Genomic DNA, 22,232 nt, shown 5'->3' with positions numbered 1-22,232 from the left:
GAGCTCGATTACAATCATTTCACAGCCTTAATATTATATTCCAAATAAATATAATTACTATTATTTATATGATATTCTGTCGCTAGTAAATAAATTAGAATAAAATATTGAATATTTTGTACTTCAAAATATTGGGGGGGACGCGTCCCCCCGCCAGAGACGCCCGTGATTGGGAGCAAACTAAGTCACTGTTCTACTCTGATTTCGTAACTTTCACATTATTTATATTCTTTTATGTACCTGTGTTCTGTTTGCCTTGCCTTATGCAATGACTTCAAGTGATCTTCTGACATCCACCGTAACTCTTCTTTTAAATCTTTTGCTTTGTCACGTTTCTTTAACATAAACCATAAGAAGGGATACGACCATAAATAATCATACTGTATGTTGTGCAACTTCCCAGGTTACATACGAAGACATACATTACATAACTATAGTTTTTTTTTCGGTTTCCTGTGCAACTTTTTGCTGAGATTTTACGTGGCTTGAGTTGCAGTTACCAAAAGCATAATGTGTGGTGAGTAATACAATTTGATAAAATGAGATCTGTAAAATAAACGTAAAAGAAAATTTTACTTTCATGTCCCTACTGGCAGTATACTCATCACTATTTTCCCTTCGGGTGTTTAGTTTTCTCACAGAAGCAAGATTAAAACCATAAAAGTTTTTTTTTTTCTTTTTAAATAGAAAATTAAGATAGCAGTTATTCAGTTAGCAACAGAAGCTTTTCTCTTCTACAACCTTGTTCAGAATATATTAAGAAAGATAGACTGACTGACTGAAACTGAATTCGACATTTATCCGCAAATTAAAATCCATTAAAACCTGTAACTTAGGAACTTAACATTATTTCACGGTGTATTTTAAAACAGTTTCCATTTGTAGGAGAAAATGTTTAGCTATACGCATCTTCTAACTGGTGTTTCAGTAAGTGACATTAAAATCAAATATGTAATGAAATGATAAACCAATGAATAATCCCACTAAGATTAAACTTTATATGATTTTCCTTTGTGATTTGTTAATTTAGAGGAACGGAATGGAATCAGTGCTAACACACGAGTGCAATAACACAACTACACTTTTCACTCAGTAATTTCACCCATCAGTGAGGTACGTAAATATCTTTTATTTTTTCTATTTTCCAATCGATTCTCCACATTTTAGTGAGAAACGAAGGGTCTATCTTTATTCTTTGAGAAATTACGCATGTTTAAAAATATCGCTGCAACTTCCGGCGGTGGCCATGTTGATGACGTCATAACTCCGAAACCCGTCATCGGATTTTTTTGGAGACTTTTCAGGGAGAGATTAGAATCGACCAATAAACAACCACACAAAGTTTCAGCTTCATATAAATTACTTCAAAGTTAAACCCTAATTTGTCTGTACTAAAACGTAAGTGAATGATGTACTATTAAACGATAGTTAAAATTATGTAAAAGAAAGGGAACAACCCTGAGAAAACTCAAACACGATATTGTCCATTACAAACTACCATGGTTTCGGATCGAACCTGGCAGCCATCTGGTGTGAAGAGTCCTAGGTTCGATCTCGGAACATAATCACGTGGGGGAATGAAGAACTAAAAAAGAATAATCTGATCAAACCTTGGTCCTTCGCACCACACACAAACTCCAGCACCGAAACACCGTTTTTCCCCTTTTATTGCCTCAGATATCACAATTATGATATTTGAGAATACACTGAAGTATGGTATTTCCCTACATTAAAATTAAGATAATTAAGGGTTCCGAAAGGTTAGTATGAGCGATGTCTGCAGACGCAGTCCCGAGTTGGAAGTGTTTTTGGGAACAATTGGTTCAGATCTAACTAAGTTTTAAATTATAGCTCCAAGTTTCATTTGGCCTGTAGATGCTAAGGTACGTTAAACTCAAGACTAACCTGAGTGACAAACTATATGAACTACATAGTTCTAAACAAAAACAAAATATGTGCACTAAACCACGTTCATTATTTTATACTTCTTGCACAGTAAATATACAAAATGAAAAGATTGTTGTGCTTATATATATATATATATATATATATATATATATATATATATATATATATATATATATATATTATATTGGTCTTACTACTCCTGTATTCATGTCTGTATAGAATCGTAAGCAGCTTTTATATCTTCGAACCATATGTTATAAGACAAGCCATGTGCAGATGTTGGTTATCGTTTGTTTTCATGTACGGTGTACCATATTTTAGTGTTGACTGTTCGACGTTAACTATGAAATGAAATATTCAGTTTCATAAGCTACATTCTGCAGCTATATTCCATATTCTAAAGGATGAGAATATGAACTATTGGTTTACAGTTGTTGGGAGCTGTTGAACATTAAATGACTATGTATGATTTACTTGATGAAACTTAAAATATAAAGTGTATTTTACAACTCGTGAAACAAGCAGTACGACATTAATAAAAATCGCTTGTAAATGTACATGCTGTTACAATATCATGTACAATGGTAATTTTATAACACATAGGTCTATACAGTGAGTATGCCTTTGTTAGCGACCACAGGTTTCCACTGAGAACTGGCTAACAGACAGGAGGCTAACTTATTAAACGAGTGTACGTGATAAGCCTATTTGTCTTTTGAAGAAAGGAAATTAGTGTGTTTTTAATGAATTTACTGGATATTTACATAGACTATTCAAAGATTCATAATGCGATTTGCGAGCGTATAATAGGTAACTATTTTAAAACATTTTAAATAAAAATATAGTCCATATAAATGTGTAAAATAAGTGTTGTAATTAACACTATTTTACAGTTACAAACAAGAAAGTGATAGAGATCAACAGAAACTATTTTCTAAATGAGGCATGTATCCGAAAACGTATGGCATAGGAGCTAAATGGCGATACACACATTCACGACATCCAGCTAACTAGGCCCACAAATGGTTTTGATGTCTGTATCAGACTGATTTCTTATTCAATGTTACATAAAATGAAATGAAATTTTACGTCCCATGATTATGCCGGCTAGACTAAGGAGACAGTGATGATGAGTAAATGGAAATGTAGTGAAGGAAGTGAGAGGAAACGGGAGAACTCCGAGGAAACAGTCGCATACGACGTTTGTCCCCAACACACAATGTTACAAGTTTGATTTTCAGTGGAAGAACATCAAACACATTCCAGTAGTTCAAATCTACTTTAAGCTGTAGGTTTCATTCTATGTGGCGTCACTATTGACAGAGAATGTAATTATAAACCGATCTATCAAGACACTATTATCTTAGGACAGTAGCATTTCAAAGTAGTGTTGTTAATGTAGTGTTACTATACGTCAGCACTTCATTTCAATTTCAATATGATTATAATTCGCCTTTTTTCACCTTTGGCGTGAAATTACCAGAAACTCTGAAATATTTGTTTTTAATTTAAAGAATTTTAGACCACCTTCTTAAGCCAATTCTTACATTCAGCCGTTTCTAATTAAACAAAAGGAATTTGAGTATTTTACACGTGTCTTTCTTTCCCACTTTGGAGCGGAATTCTGAAAAATGTTGAAAATCGTGTTCCTCTTTTTAAATTAAGAGTTTTTATACCGAAGTTAGTTTCTCTAAAGTCAGGTATTCTATTCATAGGGAAAGTTTTAAATCCCACTTTAACCCCTGTAGAATGCATATTTCCAAAAATACTTCCGTATCCCATTCTTTCTGGAAAAAGGAATATTATGTCCAAATTTTACGTTTCTGTCTATAGTAGTATGGCCTGGGCGATGATTCATCCACTTCTACTCTTTTATTTAATAGTAGAGATTACTCGCTTACGTGTTCCCAACCACAATTATTTGAATGGGCGGTTGGCATATCTTACTTAAAAGACTTAAGGAAATAAGATGATAATAATATAAAAATATTTACGTAGAAAGAATAGTAGCCCGTTTCTACTTCTGCTGAAGATAGAATAGTGTTTGAAGTAGTTCACACTAAACGCATGTGAAATACAAACATTAAATATTGAACTACCTGCCACACGTCATAAAATCATTAATCTTAAATATCTGTATTATCTTACACACAACCAACTCACGTCCGAACCATTACTTAGAGAACTATTTCCGAGTTCCTTTCAGACACTTAACACTTCATATAGCGCAATCTAGACTAAAATAGTTAAGTTTCCTGTTCCAAAATTATGTAATGAGATATCACATACACCCGTAGATATTTTAAAATTCGAAACTCTGCATTACAACGTAATTTCAATGGGTATATTTTAGTCCGCTACTGTTAATCATTCTTGCCAATATTTTAAATGTTATTGTTTATTATGCTACTGTTGGATTGATTTGTTAGATATTCTAGTGTAAACTGGCGTTCAAGTGTATCTAGAATTAGACCCCATGTTTGTAAATATTTTGGCTCACGCACACGTCTATGCTAGAAAACTAATAACAAATAATGTGAGCAATCTCATAGGAAATTCGTATCATTTCTTATTGTGATAAAGATGCGCTTAAGAGCATCAATAAAATGTTATTAACATATTTGAAAATTTACGATTGAACTCATTATATGAAGTTCTTACAAGATTAGAATGCTAGACATCAGGATTCTATATAATCTACTCAAGCCATCTTGAGTAACACGCATCTCTGTTGAAAGTTTCTGCCAAAATTAAGATTATAGTTAACTGAACACTATTTTGTTACAATAAATGAAATACTCAAATTTATTTCATAACACATGCTTACTGTGGTCATTTCTGTTTTTGAAAATATTCTTATAGTTTCAATCGCATAGTAGTGTCAGATTTTGCCTTTCATCAAAAAGGTAATACTTTCTGCGGCAAGCAATGCGCATATCACTTCTGTTTTAAAAAACGAAGCTTAATGTAAATATGGCTTCTTTTTGTATAGGGTGTTAACATACAATTACATTATGTTCTATATATTTGTGGCTTCCAATTTGGACTGACTCTGCTTTCCGTTTAACATCTTTTTTTTTAACCGTTTTAACCCCATGAAGCAGCCTTATTTTATAAGCCCGAGAAAAAGTATACGCCATATTTAATTAAAATCAGATAAATTTTACTAAAAACTCCGACAAACAAACACATGAATACATGCTGGTCCGAATGATAAAAGCTCTCGCACGCTCGCTTCAACAATGCACCAAGGTTATCCGTTGCTGAGTCATATTATGAATAAATAACCGTAGAATCAGACATGTGAACCAGTCACTATTGAAACAAATGGCATGACCTTCAATAGCCATGAACCACCTTACATTGAACTTTTTGTGACAATTTCAACAAACTCAATTTATAAATGCACAATCCTTAAGTGGTGTCCTTGCATTGTTTTAGATTTCCGGATTATTCGTCATTTACACATTCGTCATTTATTCGTAAGTTGTTTATATGTATCATATGGCTTTTTTAAAAAAACAAATGGTACGAAAGTCCTGCTAAAGCACTACAGTAAGTAGTTTTTTTTTTTTTGGGGTTAAGTTTTCAAAGTATGCAGTTTGTGGTTATTTTGATGACTTATTGCAAGAGCGAGTTCCGCGAGCGTAAACACGTTTACAAGAACTGTTTTAAACTGTGCTGTGCGACGCTTGACGATACTAAATATGCTGTTTTAATATTTTGTAGGAGTGCGCACGAGATAAGATTTGTGGCTGTCTCGTCTCGAAAATGTGCTGTAAAAGTGATGTCTCGACTCGAAAAATGTATATTTCTGTATTGGAAGAGCCGTGTCTCGACTTGAATTTTGTCAGGGAAATCCTGTCTCGATTCGTCTCGTGCGCATCCCTAATATTTTGATTTTGGTTTGTAATTAAACTATTGAGTGTCTTCGTTTGGAAAAATTTGTGAGTATATATACTCCTTTTGTTCTCAGTTTTAACAGTATTCATGATTTTGCTACTAATCTGCATGACATATTGTCAAAGTTTTAATTTTACTTGAAACCTGTTAAGGAACTACTTGGACGTGAAGTGTTGTTATATTATCGTTTTATGGTAATCGTAGTTAAGGTTGTGAAGATAAACATTCTAAATTTATTATTTTTACACACTGTTCGTATATTGTAGGTAAGTTAAAGTTGAACTTTCATCAGATTTCTTCTGAGAGAATGTCTAACGTTTTAGTGTGCGTGGGTTTTCTCGGGGTTCTCCCGTTTCCTCCCACTTTCTTCATTCCACCATTTCATTCATTACTCATCTTCACCGTCTCCTTTAGCTAACCGGCATAAGCGTGGGACGTAAAACTCAAAGATTTCATTTCATTTTGTCTAACGTTTTAGTGGAACACAGTTTGGATTCCTTATTAAGAAGTAAATATTGAATGTCATAACCTTGGTGCTGAATAGATATTGGAAGTAAACGAACAAGTTACTGAATTTCATTGAATTTCAAGCTTGTGGAACTTTTTCAGTATGCTTTAAAGAATGTAAAGGTCTCTTTGAGCAGTACGTTACCACAGCTATGATGTTACATTTAACTGACGAAGAATGAGAAATACCTTAAACCAGATTGTAGATCATAGCAGTTTGTAAGCATTAAAAATGTTATAAAATTTTACTCTTTAAAAGTATTTTGAAAAATTAAAGGCTGAAAATTTTATTGAACTGTCTTAAGACTTTCAGATTACAAAAATTGAAAGTTTTCATTAAGAGCAAATCTGTATATCTTGGCAAAAAAAGAAAAGAATAATTATGACATATATATTTTCCATTTATAAGGTGTTGGATATGAATTTACTTTTATTTCATAAACTTAATGGACTTATGCAGAGTCGCTGTGACGCATGATTAGTGCCATACTAGAGTTCGACTAATGATTCCTGCAGTAGTCAGACTTTCAGTATCACGCTAATCATACGTCAAAACGACTCTGCACAAAGCCCGATTGGCTAGCTTCTTAATCAGTGGGACAGATACTCGTTGGATTATATAGTTACAACAACAGTTCGTCTTTTTAACTTTTAGTATTTCAGATGGCGTAACTGCTGTTCGTTTGCTAATTGAGATCTTTGTCGGAGGGTTCTGTGGAAAAACGTGCCTCTCATTACTTAGTCCAGCGTTTCCCAACCGGTGTGCCGCCAATGGTCCGCTGGTGTGCCACGAGGAAATCGAAATAAAATTATTAATTCATGGCTAGGGATACGCACGAGACAAGATTTGTGGCTGTCTCGTCTCGAAAATGTGCTGTAAAAATGATGTCTCGACTCGAAAAATGTATACTTTAGTATTGGAAGAGCCGTGTCTCGACTCGAACTTTGTCAGAAAAATCCTGTCTCGACTCGTCTCGTTCGCATTCCTATTCATGGCAATCAAATTGCAAAACATAGAGAAAAATGTATATTTGTATTTCATATTACTATGAACCTCTACTATAAATCTACAATTTTAATTTTCATACTCGGTTACTTTTCTGTACATTTTTCATGTTGAAAAAAGTATTTGTTATCATTGTTATGACCATTATTGCTTCTTTTACTCTTGCAGATTGTTTCGTAATATCATTCAATCTTTTCGACAAAGCAAACTTGCATACAAATGTGTTTTAAAAGTAAAAGAGATTTGTTTGTTCGTTCGTTATTTAGTGATCTTCCTTCTTAGTGAAAGGTTGGATACAGTTTTTGAAAAAGAAAGTGAATTTTGTAAATTATCTCATTGCAGTTGTTTTCTATTTTTAAATTAGAATGAAAAATAAGCATAATAATTTACCGAAAACCAGTCATCGAGCTTTCTTCTCTGTGAAGAGATCAGTAATCACAGAAATAAATTACCACGGTATTTTATATTTACAAATAATAATAATAATAATAATATCTACATGAGTGTGCCGCGAGAATTCAAGTTACACCTGCAGTGTGCCGCAAGTTGAAAAAGGTTGGGAAACGCTGACTTAGTAATTCATTTTTGTTACAGTTCATACAGATGCCTGCGATTCTGTACTTTGTTTGTACTAGGAGTATTTAGCAGTGGAAAAAGGGCTGTTTTATGCTCCTGAGCATCATATGTGATTTGCATTTTCGGAGTGATAATTAGCTTCAGTTATTGACGGGTGCGAGCATTCCTAAATTGACGAGACTCAAGCAATTTTAAAATTCGTTCCAGAGTTCGTAATATGTCCAACTGTGCTTCAATGAAGAGAATTTCTTTGATATCTTTAGAACTTCAAGTGCCATGTGTATATATTTTATGCACTTAAGTCTACTACTGGGGGCTATGTGCAAGATATGAACATTTCATGTGTTATTCAATAGGACAGAGGACGTTGCTGGCCCAGGAGTAAAAATTCTCATTTTGGGGTTTGGCGCTTAAGGTGTTAATTATTTGTTAGGGTATTTGCTAATCGATAGTCATGTAACATACAATATGCATATGTACTATGGGTGTTAACTCATATTCAATACTGTAATCCTCTTTAGAGGATGCTTGCGGGATCGTGTGCAAATTTTAAAACTAGTACCAATCTGACTATTTTAAGAAACGAAAGTTCAAATTGATCCCAAGTTGTCAGTCATTAAATAATAATAATAATAATAATAATAATAATAATAATAATAATAATAATAATAATGTAAAAAGTTCAAAGTATGTTTAGAACATTCTGTACTTGTACCTGGTCGCTTTTGATATCAAACAAAAGCTTTGGCGGTTAACTATTTTATACATGAGATGGTGGCTGACAAGTTAGGAATGTTAACCTAATCAATAGTAGACGATGGAAAAGTGAGTTGGGCATAAGCGTGGGGACGTTAACTGAAAAATTTCGTTTCGTTTCAGGAGTGATTAAAAGTTCTCAATGTTGTAATATGCTTGCGGAATGTATGTTACGGGACCAAAGCAATTTAAACTGTTTAGTGTGTTCGCAAGGATGGGTATAGATTTGGTAGTCTGTGCTTTGAAAGGGTGTGCAGTGGTGCATTCCGTGTGTGATTTGACACCTAAAAGGTGAATGTGCAATATATTCTACTTCTGTAATATTTTTCTTCACTAGGTCATAACGCCACAAAAGCAACCTGTAATATTTGTTGTGCGAAGGGTGGAGGAACAATTGATCATAGTACAGAAAGTAGACGACACATATTTTGCTCTGATTAAAAGAAAGTTATTGATCTTATAAAATCAGATAGGGCGAAACATAGATTCCAAGTTCATGCTCAATGCCACAGACTCAAATCTAGCAACTAGCGATCTGATGTTACAAAGGGATTTCGGTATTGGGTTGTCCAGTGCGGTTCGTGATCTTAAGATCAGCGAAACCATCCACAGTTGCTGAATTGTAACTCTTGCTAAATTATTTCTCGCTAATTTGCCCTAGCTCAAAATACAAAGGTGAATGGGTGTGTGCAAGAAACTCGTTAAAAACTCTGGTATTCTTAATTTTCTGAAGAAAAAAAAAACGTGCGTTGAAAATTGATGTTACGTTTCTTAAATCTTAACGTCTATAGTGGTTAAGAAAGGGCCAGGTACTGATATCTCTCAGAACACGACTGTTTCGAAGAGAAGGTGATATGCGCTGTGACTGGTGGAATTATAAGAAGATAATTCACTAAAAGTTCGTTCCGGACAATCGGACTATCATTGACAACATGAACTGCGAACAGTTGGTGCGAATGTATGTTATCGAATGCTAAAACACCCTAATTGGTGAACAGAAAATAAGCCCTTCTGCAGTAAGACAATGCAAAACATGACGATACGGTACAAACTCCGGGAGGGAGGTTGCTCAGTGGTAGAATGCTTACCTCTGGTGCGTGAGGTCCCTGGTTCGATCCCCGGCCAACCAAGTTTGTGGTGGACAACATCCTGCTCATGAGTTTTCTCAGGGTACTCCCGTTTCCTCCCACTTTTCATTCTACCGATTCTTCCCATCATCCACTGTTTTAATCATTGTCTCCTTTAGCTTAACAGACATAATCGTAGGACGTTGAACTCAAAGATTTCATTTCATTTTATGGTATGAACTCCAGAAACTTGAGGGTATATTACCAGAATATTACAAAATTTTTGGCGTATCCTTGTATTTGTTGAAGTAATTGACCTGTACTTTGGAAAAATTCGTTTCATGAGAGTGACGTTTCCCATGAAACACAGTCCTTCTGCAGATGTTGAGTGTAAGAAATTAATTCATACTATTCCCAACTTCGAAAAAAAAAAAAAAAAAAAAAAACAGATGTGGAATAATGTTACCAAATTAGTTCCATAAAATGAGATTTTTGGGATTGGGACATTTACGTAGGTCTGGTTTCAGTATTTCATGTACAACTTTTGGAGTTTGAAACTATAGCTAATACAAACTTGGATCAGTGAATTCTCTGAGTTATAAACAAGAGGATAGTTTTTCAACTGTTTTCATTCAGTTTATTTATTTATTTTTTTTTTTTCATGGGAAGAACGGGCACTTCTGCTAGTGCAAACAAAGATCATGATATACTCTAATAAAATAGGATTCACTGCGTAGGTTGTTTTATTTGCTTTGAATTAGTTGGACATAGTAGTCACAATTTAAGTGAGAAATATGCAGCGTACATAATTTAGTCGGACAGTGAAAAATCTACAAGAGAAAGTAAGCTATGCTGAGATTGACAAGAATAAAGTTAGGTCAGCGTATTAGTTTATAAATTAAAATGAACTACATTTGCCTTCATTTAAGTCAGCAGAATTTGTTTTGCAACTATTGTTTCTACTTCCAGCATGTCGGTCATGGCTTTGTATATAGTCGGTCATGGTTTTTTGTGTTAGAAACTGTTTGGGCATAAGTGATGTGGGTGTTTAATATCTAAAATAGAGTATTTCTCTGAGAAAATCTTTCGGTAGAAAAAAGAAGACTTCAAGTTGTAGCAACTGAACAGTATTTGACATATCTTGTAACAAGGCAGGCACGCATTGATGTGTCGGTAAGTCACGGAACCAAAATTTCACCAGAAAAACAAGACAATGATGTCACGCGTGACGTATTTGAGGTCGAAAGTGGATTTCTGCTTTCTGCTGAACAGTGTAAACAGCAAAACTCTGAAGAAAGTCATTTGTTGATTATCCAGAGAAATGAATCTTTGCTCCATAAAGAAATTTATCCTTAAGAAATTGAAATTACCTACAATACTTTCAGGTGGCGATGAGGACCAGGGTTTGATTCCCAGTGGAAGTTTATATGGTTCGGATCCCACCTTAAGCTGTAGATCCACGTTTCGTACAGCCTCACCGGTGAAAGGGACGCTAGATTCAATTCAAAGCAAACTATATACTTTTAGATCTTACTTATAAATGTGTTTCTAATTATTCAAGTGTTGAATGGAAGTACAAATTCATAAATTTAGTTACTATTCATAAATTTACAGTTGCGGTACTAACCTGTCGGAGGTTTAGTTGCAACAATTTATTTGTAGGGAGAGAACCAGGGAATTCTCCTTGTCAAATGTTCATTCCTTGCCTTTGAATAATCTGTCTTCCCAACCCGACAAAATCTCCCCTGACCCGCATTCCCCTTGCAGTTTTTATTTATTCATTTATTTTAACAGTAGCGGGGCTATATAGTCGGCGAAGGTCTGAGCTGCGTATCTTGATTATCATTTTATAGTAAAGTAATTTAAAATGTCTCCTTTAACGTTATACCGTGCTACTAATTGTAAGATACGCCATTTCCAGAAAGTTCATATTTCCATTAATATAAGGAATTCAGCTATGCAAGTTTATGGTTGATAGAGCAGCTTCAATAAGGATGAGTGGTCTTCATAACTCAAAATCGTGTTTTCGAGTTAATAAAATTTGTCCCTTCACCATCGATAGACGAGATGCAGACCAATAGTTTAACATAAATCCAAATTTCACATACGCTTACTATCATCGGGGATCGAACCCAACTTCCCCACATCAAAATCAAGAAATATTTTTCACCGCCCAGAAACATTGGTTATGTATGGAAGTGGAGAATGGGTATGGAGTACAGACAAATGAGGATATTGTAGTGCTTGATTTTATATTATGTTAATTGTCCCATTGGGCTTGGCTATTTTAGTAAATAGTCAGTAAGAAAAGTATATAACTACTGTCGAGCGTGAGTAGTTGTCGTTTAGGCATTCCAATCAACATATGTGGGGTTTGTATCTTGGAGCTGTTTTTTTGTTTATTTTTTAAAAAGCATTTGCCTCAGTCGTATCAGACGAAAATTGGATTTCAGATTCTTTTCTTTAATATTTGTATAAAATTACATTCTGACTCGATCTGAAACTGTTAATGGGTACGTACTTTCTGCGTGTCCCATGAATGAAAAGAGCAAGAGGGCCAGTTTGAAAGCAGTTTTAGTTAATTTAAGACAGTCTTGTCTGCATAAAGGAAACTGGCCGCAGATGACTACAAATGCTCTCTCTCTCTCTCTCTCTCTCTCTCTCTCTCTCAATCAATCAATCAATATTATTTTTTAAAATATAAAATTTAATTGTACCATGTGAAAAAGTGAAAAAGCAAGAACTATGATATGAACTACTTTCAGAGAAAAAAATGGAGAGTTGCTGGATAAAACCTGAGTTTTCATTCACCATATTGATTCATTTCTCTCTCTCTCTCTCTCTCTCTCTCTCTCTCTCTCTCTCTCTCTCTCTCTCTCTCTCTCTCTCTCTCTCTCTCTCTCTCTCCGGGAGCAAAGAACTAAATAAAAATATTGCCAGGTATATGCACTTAGTTTCCATTTTCTTTATTATCCAGAATGAATTGAACAACAGATTGTCCTATTATAATAGAATAACGTCGGGAAAGGAAGTAGCAAATACACACTACTAAAACTGGATTTATTGCGTATATTCAATCATAAAGAAACACATTTTCCCATCTCTTTCCTTTCATTCGTTCAGTTCTTGCTATAAATGTGGTTACTGACAATCTTCAAAACCAGCTTTCCATGTGTAGTTCTGTCAGCGAATCCTTTGTGTGACGGCGCTCTGCACGAAGTGAGAGTCAATGTTCGCAAGCATGGAAAGGGAGACAACTAATTTTATTCTGTTATTATATGTAGTGTGTGAAAACGTACTTTTTATTGAGAACTAAAACAAACTTAGTGATGTTTATTTTTAAAATAAATATAATACTTTTGTTTTAAAAGTTTTACTTGTATGTAATCACACTTCTTAAGGTTGTCTTGAATGCGAAATATTAGTTTATCGCAAAAGAAAGTATTTTGAATACGTAATATTACATCAAATATTGTGGCCTCGCGTAGCGTAGTCGCTAACGTTCTCACCTTCGGCGCGAGCGGTCCCGGGTTCAATTTCCGGTGAGGAGACTCGGTCGAAAAAGGGTAAAAAGTTTTTACAGGACAGTCATCCTGAATGTGGTTTTTCTGGGTTTCCTTCCTTCACACCAGGCAAATGCCGGGGTAGTACCTAACTTATAGGATCCAGGCAGCTTCCCTTGCTTTCCACGGGTGCTCGCCGAGGGACGTCATCCCTCATTTGTGACGGGATAAATGGCCATAGATGCCGAAAACCCATAAATCTAAATCCTATATACCTACATCAAATATTTGACAGTATTTCTTTACCAAGATTAAAAGTGCTTATCAACTATGTCCCCACTATTTTTAGGATACTTCAGAAATTGAGAAATATTAAAATGGTGCGTTATTTCAGTGGTAGCTCTTGAGGGAAATCACATTGATAAAATTTAAATTATATGCTAGAAACGAAAGAAGAAAAGCTGCATAAAGCTATACAAGAACAAATATATTAGGCAATCTTCTGTTTGTAACGATAAAATTTAAATGTTACGTATGACTTCCCTCAGGAGCCATCACTGTGATTTACTAGTGATATTACTCAGCGAACTAGCCTGTATGAGATGGTACTACCTTTATTCTTGCCTACCCAACTCACGCCAAGTGGTTTTTGTGGTGGGCAAACACCGTGTGTGTGAGTTTTCTCGGGGTTCTCCCGTCTTCTCCCACTTCCTTCATTCCACCATTTCATTCATTTCTCATAGTCTCCTTTAGCCTACATACATAACCCTGGAACGTAAAACGGAAAGATTTCATTTCGTTCCTGCCTAGTTCATCTATAACGTCAAAATTGAAATTTACAAACCGTAAAAAAAGGAAACAGCAAGGTCTTGTACTAACTACTTCCAGAGCAAGATTGGACAGTTGACTGATAAGATATGCGTTTTAGTTCACCATATTGATTCTCCCTCTTTGGGAGCAAAAAACTAGATAAAATATTGTAAGGCATTGATACCTAGTTCCGGTTTCCTTTATCCATAATTAACTCAACAGCAAATTGTCCTATTATAATAGAAAAACGTCGGGAAAGAAAGAAGAAATATGGTATAGTACCACTTTTAAGTATTGTTTGCTAAGTACTTAAGTTAGTTTCAAATGTAATATTTTGAAAAATAAGAAAAAAATGGTAGATTTTGTCCCATTTACCTATAAGGTTTGGTTCTGGGGTCTTTAAAATTTTTCAAAACTTTCGACAGGATTGTATGAACAAAACTAAAATAGATTAATATGCTGTAACTTGAGTCAAGTTGAACTTCCTTACTGCATTTTTAAAACATTTTTCAAGGCTAGCTCTTTACTAGTTACTTTGTACTATAGAGCGTCTCAGATTGCAGTAACAGAATAAATGGAGTGTGCTGTTGCCACATTTCTTCCGCCGTATGTTTTATTCTGAAGAAAGAACAAGAAAGACAAAAAGAGTGACAGTGTCTGTAAATAAAGCTTTCCTTAAATTCATATATTTTGAACCAGGGGCGTCATTTAGGGGGGGGCAGGGAGGGGCATTTGCTCCCCCCTGAGTTTGAGATGTATATAGATTTTATCAATGGAATAGTAGTAAATCAGTGAGAAACGCGAAATTTCACTAATATCAAGGGGTCTTGCCCCCCCAAGCAAAATCTGAAATGACGCTCCTGTTTTGAACCCTTTTGTCATTTCATTCTGTCAAATTCACCTGGAACGGCTAATGGGAGGGTATGAAACATCAATCTTGTAATTGCGTGCTAGAGATTTCCTTTTATGATGGTTTATAAATCGTTGCAATAAAATTTCGGTAACAGCAATATGAAATCGAGAGAACATATGAAACGAATAGAAAACTTATGATCGAAATCAGAGGCGGATCCAAAGGGGCGATAGCCCCCCCCCCACCACAAGAGGGAACTTTCTTATTTTATATATAAATAAAACCCATCCCAGAGCTTGGAGCTCTTAAAAGTAGCTCTAAGTAGCAGTATTGCAACACGTATGGCAAGATAGCCCCCCCTCCATTTCAGAAAATTGAAACAATGACTAGGTCATTCGTTTGTACTACGTTTGTACCGTTTGTACCGAAAATATTTTTGTTTGTATCATTTTCCTTATAGTGTTACTTTAGAGGTCAACTGGGGGGGGGGCTATCTTCTACGCAAGATAGACCCCCTAATGTGTACTTTCTCCATTGTAATTGTAAGTTATTCAATTTCCTACAAGTTTTGCTTCACTTGGACGTTATCGGTAAGCTTCCTATATTCTAATTGTGATGATGGTGTATATGGCACTTCTGGAATTACAATTAAGACCCTGATTGATTCATGACATTGAAATCTGTCCAGTAACTTTCGAATTAACTAAACACATACATACATACATAAACACTAATCTAAAGTTTCATAATCATAACTTATTGCGTCCGCTCATCGTTATGCAACAAAGTTGGACATATTAATTTTAAATATATGCAGGCATAAATATACACACGATTACTACATACTGATTGTTTTACATTCACTAATTTACCTTGTTATACGTTTGAATATATTCAACAGAGTAAAGACATTGTTCTTTCAAGTACCTTTTAGGTTTGATTCGAAAGCTGTTTGTATAATACAGAGAAATATTTTCACTTTGTAACAGTTATCACGTAAGTAATGCAACTTTAGTTGCATACAGCGTACTAGCGTCCAATTATTAATTTAATAGTATCTTAACACATTAGGCAATTGATTTTACTGCAATCATAGACTATGAATTCGCAGTTATCAAACTGCATTTTCATATTTTACATTGACCAATGACTACAAGTAATAATTAGAAGAAAACAAGTACCTACATCCCAAGTCTGCCTAAAGGCTATGACTGTTAAATGATCTGTCTGAACTCTGTCATTCACTATAACTGCTCTTGAATGCGTGAAGTACGAGCTATGAATAAATATTAACAAGGTGTTGCGTTAATGAGTCTCAAATATTAATACCAGTAATATAAGCATGTTTTATTTCCAATAATATTCTCCTGCTTCCAACTGAAGCAAGAAAATGGAACACTTTAAGTGATAATGGAATGTTGGACGATTACGTGCAAAAATGTACAAGTCCTCAGGAAATGTAGTTGGAAGACTTTCAAAGAATAGGCCAAGTTCATTGCAACGCACGTGTAATGTGTGCTAACTGCCTCAAACCAAAATATCTATTGATGGTTGCACGTCTTCAGGACTGACTGACTTCTTTCAAGGTCATTAGCTATGCCACACGCCTCAGCAGTTTCCTATTGGTCACGTAAGTAGTGTGGAATTAAAAGGGAAATATTGATTTCAGTGAAATTAAATTGATACGTGTATCCAGCGTCTTGAATACCGGAGTAGTGTTTTTAATACGAAGTACTTTTTCTTTCAGGTCTTCATTTTTGTACTGAGTTTTATGATGCAAGAGAGTATTTGTGGGGCCAACAAACACGAATTATTTTGAAATTATTTTCTTCAGTTTAACGTAACACGATTATGCCCTTTAAGCTAAGAGAGGAGACGATTAAAGCAAATGAATGATTATTGAACAATTAGTGGGATGAGAAAGTCGGAGTATCCCAAGAAAACCCACGGACACGATGTTGTCCCCTTAAACTTGGGGATCGAACCAGGGACCCCATGCACCAGTGGTAAGCTCTCTACCACTGAGTCCCTCGCGAATTATTTTGAATGTATAACAGCTGGAACTTTCCTCCATTGAATTTATTTACATGCTCTATTTGATTCCCAGATTGGTTCTGCGGGTCGTCTCTTCTCATTACCTCTTGTTACACCAGTGACTAACGCACCCTTTCTGGTGACCATGAACTGATAACATAATTAAAATAAACAAGTCAGCCTATTAGATCTTTCGACTTCAGCAGAGATATATTACTTTGTACATAATATAATTATCACAGTGATATGTTAACGATCGGTTTCGCAGTCGTTTCAGGTCTTTTGCTATTCTTTATTCAAGCACCCAGCCTAAGCTTACTACTACAAAATATTGTGCATTTACAATACGAGCTGTTTTTAATCATTTTTATAATTAAATTAGTGTTACTTTTGGGAATGGATTTCTCCATTTGTTACAGTTTCCAAAGTGTTTTGAGAATGTTAAGTGTTCCTGATTGGTGGTATAATGATTTTAGTAAATTTAATAGTGCTTTTTTGCTACCATATATCTGCAGAGAAAAGCTTCCTATTAGAAGAATAAACTTTGATTTATATAAAATTACCAGCGAAACTTAAAATGAATGCTGGTAAAATGCATTAAAAAGGATTTTATATATATAATATAAAATATAGAATTACATTTATTGCTGGCGTTAAAATAAAGTAGTGGAAGTAAGACTAAAGACATTGAACGCGTTTCTTAAGGTTGAGATCTAAAATTTTTTTTAAAAAATTGATATTGGAGAAATGTTTCGCTCGCGCCAAACTCTTTTAGTCCCAGTTTTTTTTATTTCACCAAATGAAAATCATCTGTCTAGTGCATTTTAAAAGCATTGTTTTTGAAAGCTGCTTTTTTTTCGATTATTTTTTTTTACTTTAATACTAGGTGGACCTGTTGCCTACTCAACGCATCATTCTGATATGACCATGGTTCTACTTCCCATTTCCTCACTATATCTGTCTATTTCCCTTTGCACATACAAGTAAAGGACGAGACGAGTTACAGAGGTAGAAAAAATATAAACGTAGCTTTTAATATATAGACGTTGGGTTGAATTTATGGCAAACTTGAAGTAAGAGATGTTGTCATGGAGTTTTTCCCCTTAAATCCATATCCGTGTGAGTACGCCTCATTGCAGCTCTTGAGGCCTTTGAAGTTGAAAGCACGCAATACGTTTTGCCATTCAGATTTAAGCGAAGCGCCTGCAATGTCCGTCAACCCGCCATACGTAACTCATGTACAGTACTGGTTGCTTAACACAAGGATATGAACCTTAGCTTCGGCCTAGCGACAATGTTAATCTTATGGGCTCAAAACGACCTCTAAAATGTTGAATAGAACAATGACTAATTTCTTTTTCTTTTCTTTTTTCTTTCTTTTCTTTCTTTCTTTTTTTTTTTGAAACTTTTGAGTGAGAACTGATAGGTGTACTCAAAATTTAAAATAGATCAGTGAAAGCAGCACGTTTCTAGAGCTTATGGTTTTCGAGATCTCATTGTCGAAAAAATGGACCAAAACATAGAAACGGAAGTGAGCACAAACATTTAGGATCGTATTCATAGTCGTTCTGACTCGTGACTAGCGCTATACTAAAAAGTCCGACTAACAACTGTTTCATGCAGTAATTAGACCCTTAGTAAGACCTAATTACACATCAGAATGACTCTGCATGCGGCCCATAAACTTTGCTTGACCATAAACATAGCATTTTAATATATAGAAAGAATCCTTAGTGGTACCTGACGTCACAAATCTTATGCCCTGTCAAAATTTCAAGTTCGTAGTTCAAGCGGTTTGGCCTGGGCGTTGATTAGTCACACAGTCAGGACGACTTTTTTTTGTGTATATATAAAGTTAATTGCATCGTGGAAGGCAATACAGTAGTCTTGCAAACTCGGTTTAGTGTGGACTGAGAAGTGTCATGTTTCATAGAATGAGGAGAGTATTGTTCACAACCCGTATTTTACTACATGTAACTCTAATGGAAGTTTTAGCACAATACTTGATATAGAAAAGTACTATATACTGTAAGTAGTTATTAAAAATGAAAGAAAAGAAACTTAAGCACAAAAATCTTGTGATGCTAGATTTTCTCTCATAAACATTTCGTCTTCGTTTGCACTGTATAGGCGGTGTTAGAAATTATTACAATTAGGTATTACTAGATCATCAAATTATTTCAATGATCTACTTGACCAGCAGAAATCATTTAGCGATTTAAAAATAACGATCGTAGAGTTATACGTAATGTCGAGATAGCGGGAGTCAAATCAGTGGGATTCTATTGTGAAGTCTCTCCTCTTATTACGAAAAGAGAAACTCTTGAACTTGATATGAAGTCAACAGAACGTCTAGTCTTCTGCGACCAACCAAACTTCCGTGAGGCTTTGAATTGTATAAACAGCAGCCACATGATGGTTGTTATTATTAAGTATTTTACCTATTGGCAGGTCCTGAGATTGAGTTTTTTTCTTTATTTTTAATTTTCAGTTTGGGTTTCTTCCACGTTTCTCGATTTTCGACTGCCTCTTTCATTTCCAATATTTTCTAATTTTCAAGTCGTCGATCAGTTGTTCTCCTTTTCCCTACTCCTCGCTTTCCTTCAATCTTTCCTTCTATGGCGGTATGAAGAAGACAATTTCTTCGCAAGATGTGTTCAATCCTATTGGCCTTTCTACGAAGGATGGTCGAAGGATGGTGGCTGGAAGCGTTCTCTTCTCTCGTATTAGTTTTAAAACGTCTTAGTTTGTTACTCTTTCTATTTTTTCTCCACCTTCCAACATCACATTTCGAAACTCTCTAAATATTTCTTCTAACTTCCGTAATGTCAAAGTTTTGAACCATAAAGTCCAATTTTATATATGCAGTATATATATAATATAGCACTTTACCAATTTCTTTCTTAGTCCAATATTAAGGCTGCTAGTTAAGTGACCTTTTCTTGTTGAATGCTTCTTTGGCTATGGCAATTTCCGACCTGATCTATCTGGTGCAATACGTGTCTCGTCAAAATACTTCCCAAATATTTGAAATGTTCGACCTCTTCAAGTATTCTTTGTTCCACTCTGACCCGTAAGGGCGAGTTTCCACATTATATTTTCATAACTTTTAATTTTCCGATGTTGATTTCGATTCCATATAGTTTCCCAGTGTCAACTACTTTGTCAATCATCTCCTGTAGTCCTTCGGTTCCAGCTATAATAAACGTATCATCTGCATACCTGTTCTTGTTAATGATCTACCCTCCAATCTTGAAATCACCAATTCCCATTAATGCTTCCTTCATTAACCATTCACTCTAAATGTTGAATAATTGGGGCGACATACTACATCCTTGTGACTCCTCTTCCAATCTCCACACTATTGGTTTCTCTTTCATTCAAGCGCATCTTGACTTGTCCCATGTACAGGCTGCGAATGAGCCGTCGGTCTCTCCGGTTGACCCCCTATTTCTTTAAGTATTCACAAAAGTTTCGTCCAATTGACCCTGTCGAAAGCTTTTTGCCAGTCTATGAAGCACAAACACAACTTTTCCTTTATGTCCAGAACTAGTTCTGAGATAATTCTCATCAACCCATTTCTGGAATCCAAACTGATCTTTCTTCAATATCCTTTCTACCTTTTTTCCAGTCGTCTGTTCAGTATGCGCGCAATTATCTTTCCAGTGTGGGAAATAAGGCTAATGATTCTATGATCGCTGCACTTCTTTGCTTCCTTTTTCTTGGGTAATGCAATCATTGTAACATCAAGAAAATCCTTTGGCCATTCTCCACTCAGGTAGATCTTGTTAATAAGGGAAGCCAGTATTTTCAATGCATTGTCTTCTAATCCCTTGAGCAAATATGCTGGTATGTCGTAGTCCCCAGTGGCCTTTCTCTTTTGCATGTCCTTGATGGCTTGTACTACTTCACTTTTCAACATACTGGGTCCTTTTTCATCAGCCACCTCTTCCTCTGCTTCAAACGCAATACCTTTGAGACGGTTCTTCTGGTCATATAGATCTTTTATGTATTCCTCCCAAACTCTAAGAATTCTTGGATGGTCAGTGACTGCATGACCTTGTAGGCCTTAGATTCCAAATATTCGTATACATTTGTTAGCTTTCCCTGCTAATTCTTGTGCTTTCTGATACATCAGATCACATATGCCGCGCCGTTGAAGTTCCATTATTTCTTCACATATCTGTTCCATGTACTTTTCTATGGCTTTGTCAGTCTCTCCTGAATTCATTATTCAGCCTTCTGTATTCCTTGATGTCTGTGCGTTCTTCCATCTTAAGGATCGCTTCAGTTACCCATGGTTTTCTCGGTGCTCTTTGCATCTTGCCAATGTTGTTGTGGAGTGCGTCAAGTAGAATCTGTTTTTTTCCCCAACTATTTTCTACATTGTCTATCATATCGCCAATCACACAGATTTTTTTTTCAATCTCTTCTTTCACATCGCTCACCAAACTTCTTAGTCGCTCTAAGTTCCATTTTCGATTTCTCCTCCCACTTTTCTTGATTGTCTTTAACAGGTTTGCACTTCCGCCACTACGAAGTTCTGATTCGAATCGACATCAGCTCTCGGTAGTTTCTTCCCGTCTTGTACACTATTCCTGAAACGTTGCTTTACAAGAATGTAATCGACTTTGCAGCGTTCCTTATCTCCTGGACTTTTCCATGTGTACAGTTTGTTTTTTCTTAAGCCACGTGTTCGTCACCACCATATCATTTTGCCTACAAAAGTCGATAAGCAATTGGCCCCGTTCGTTTCTTCTACCTGGTCCAAATGGTCCTACCTTACTACGCTGTCAGTCTTCCATTACTAAGCTATTATTATTATTATTATTATTATTATTATTATCATTATTACTATTATTATTATTACTATTATTATTATTATTATTTCTTCCTCTGATTCTTCCCGTAGCAGTCCCCACCCGGAGATCCGAACGGAGGACTATTTTACCTCCGGTTTTTTTTAACATCAAGAAGAACTATCATTATATTTGTTCTCCTTCGTCCCTTCTGGGGGAAAAAGATAATGTGGTAGTATTCCCAGTTCCTTTCCACGTCTCCATTCCGTTGATCACTTGGTGGTTCATCCGCCTTTTAGGACAGTTTTCCCTCCTAAGGGCAAGAAGATGCCCTGACCTCCACTCGCTCATTCGCCCTCCAAAAAGGCCGTTGGCACTTGGTAGAGACTGACTTCTTATCCCGGGAGTCAGTCGGTCCCCACCTACGTTAGCCGCCTACGACGTTGTCCACTTTCTCTCGCGAGGAGGTGTAGGTTGGGATTTTCCCTTCGTTTAGGATGAGACCCGAAA

At 35.5% G+C, this 22,232-nt stretch overlaps 1 protein-coding gene across 2 annotated transcripts in view; it reads left to right on the top strand.

The window, feature by feature from the left end:
• The window catches only part of LOC145688392 (uncharacterized), a 242,273-nt gene that overhangs the window by 26,329 nt on the left and 193,712 nt on the right, over positions 1-22,232 (top strand). The window lies entirely within an intron of this gene.

The sequence above is a fragment of the Thermobia domestica genome, chromosome 6 (genome assembly GCF_964235325.1).
Source record: "Thermobia domestica chromosome 6, izTheDome1.hap1.1, whole genome shotgun sequence".
Classification (NCBI taxonomy): domain Eukaryota; kingdom Metazoa; phylum Arthropoda; class Insecta; order Zygentoma; family Lepismatidae; genus Thermobia; species Thermobia domestica.
This window is presented reverse-complemented; position numbering and strand designations above follow the sequence as displayed.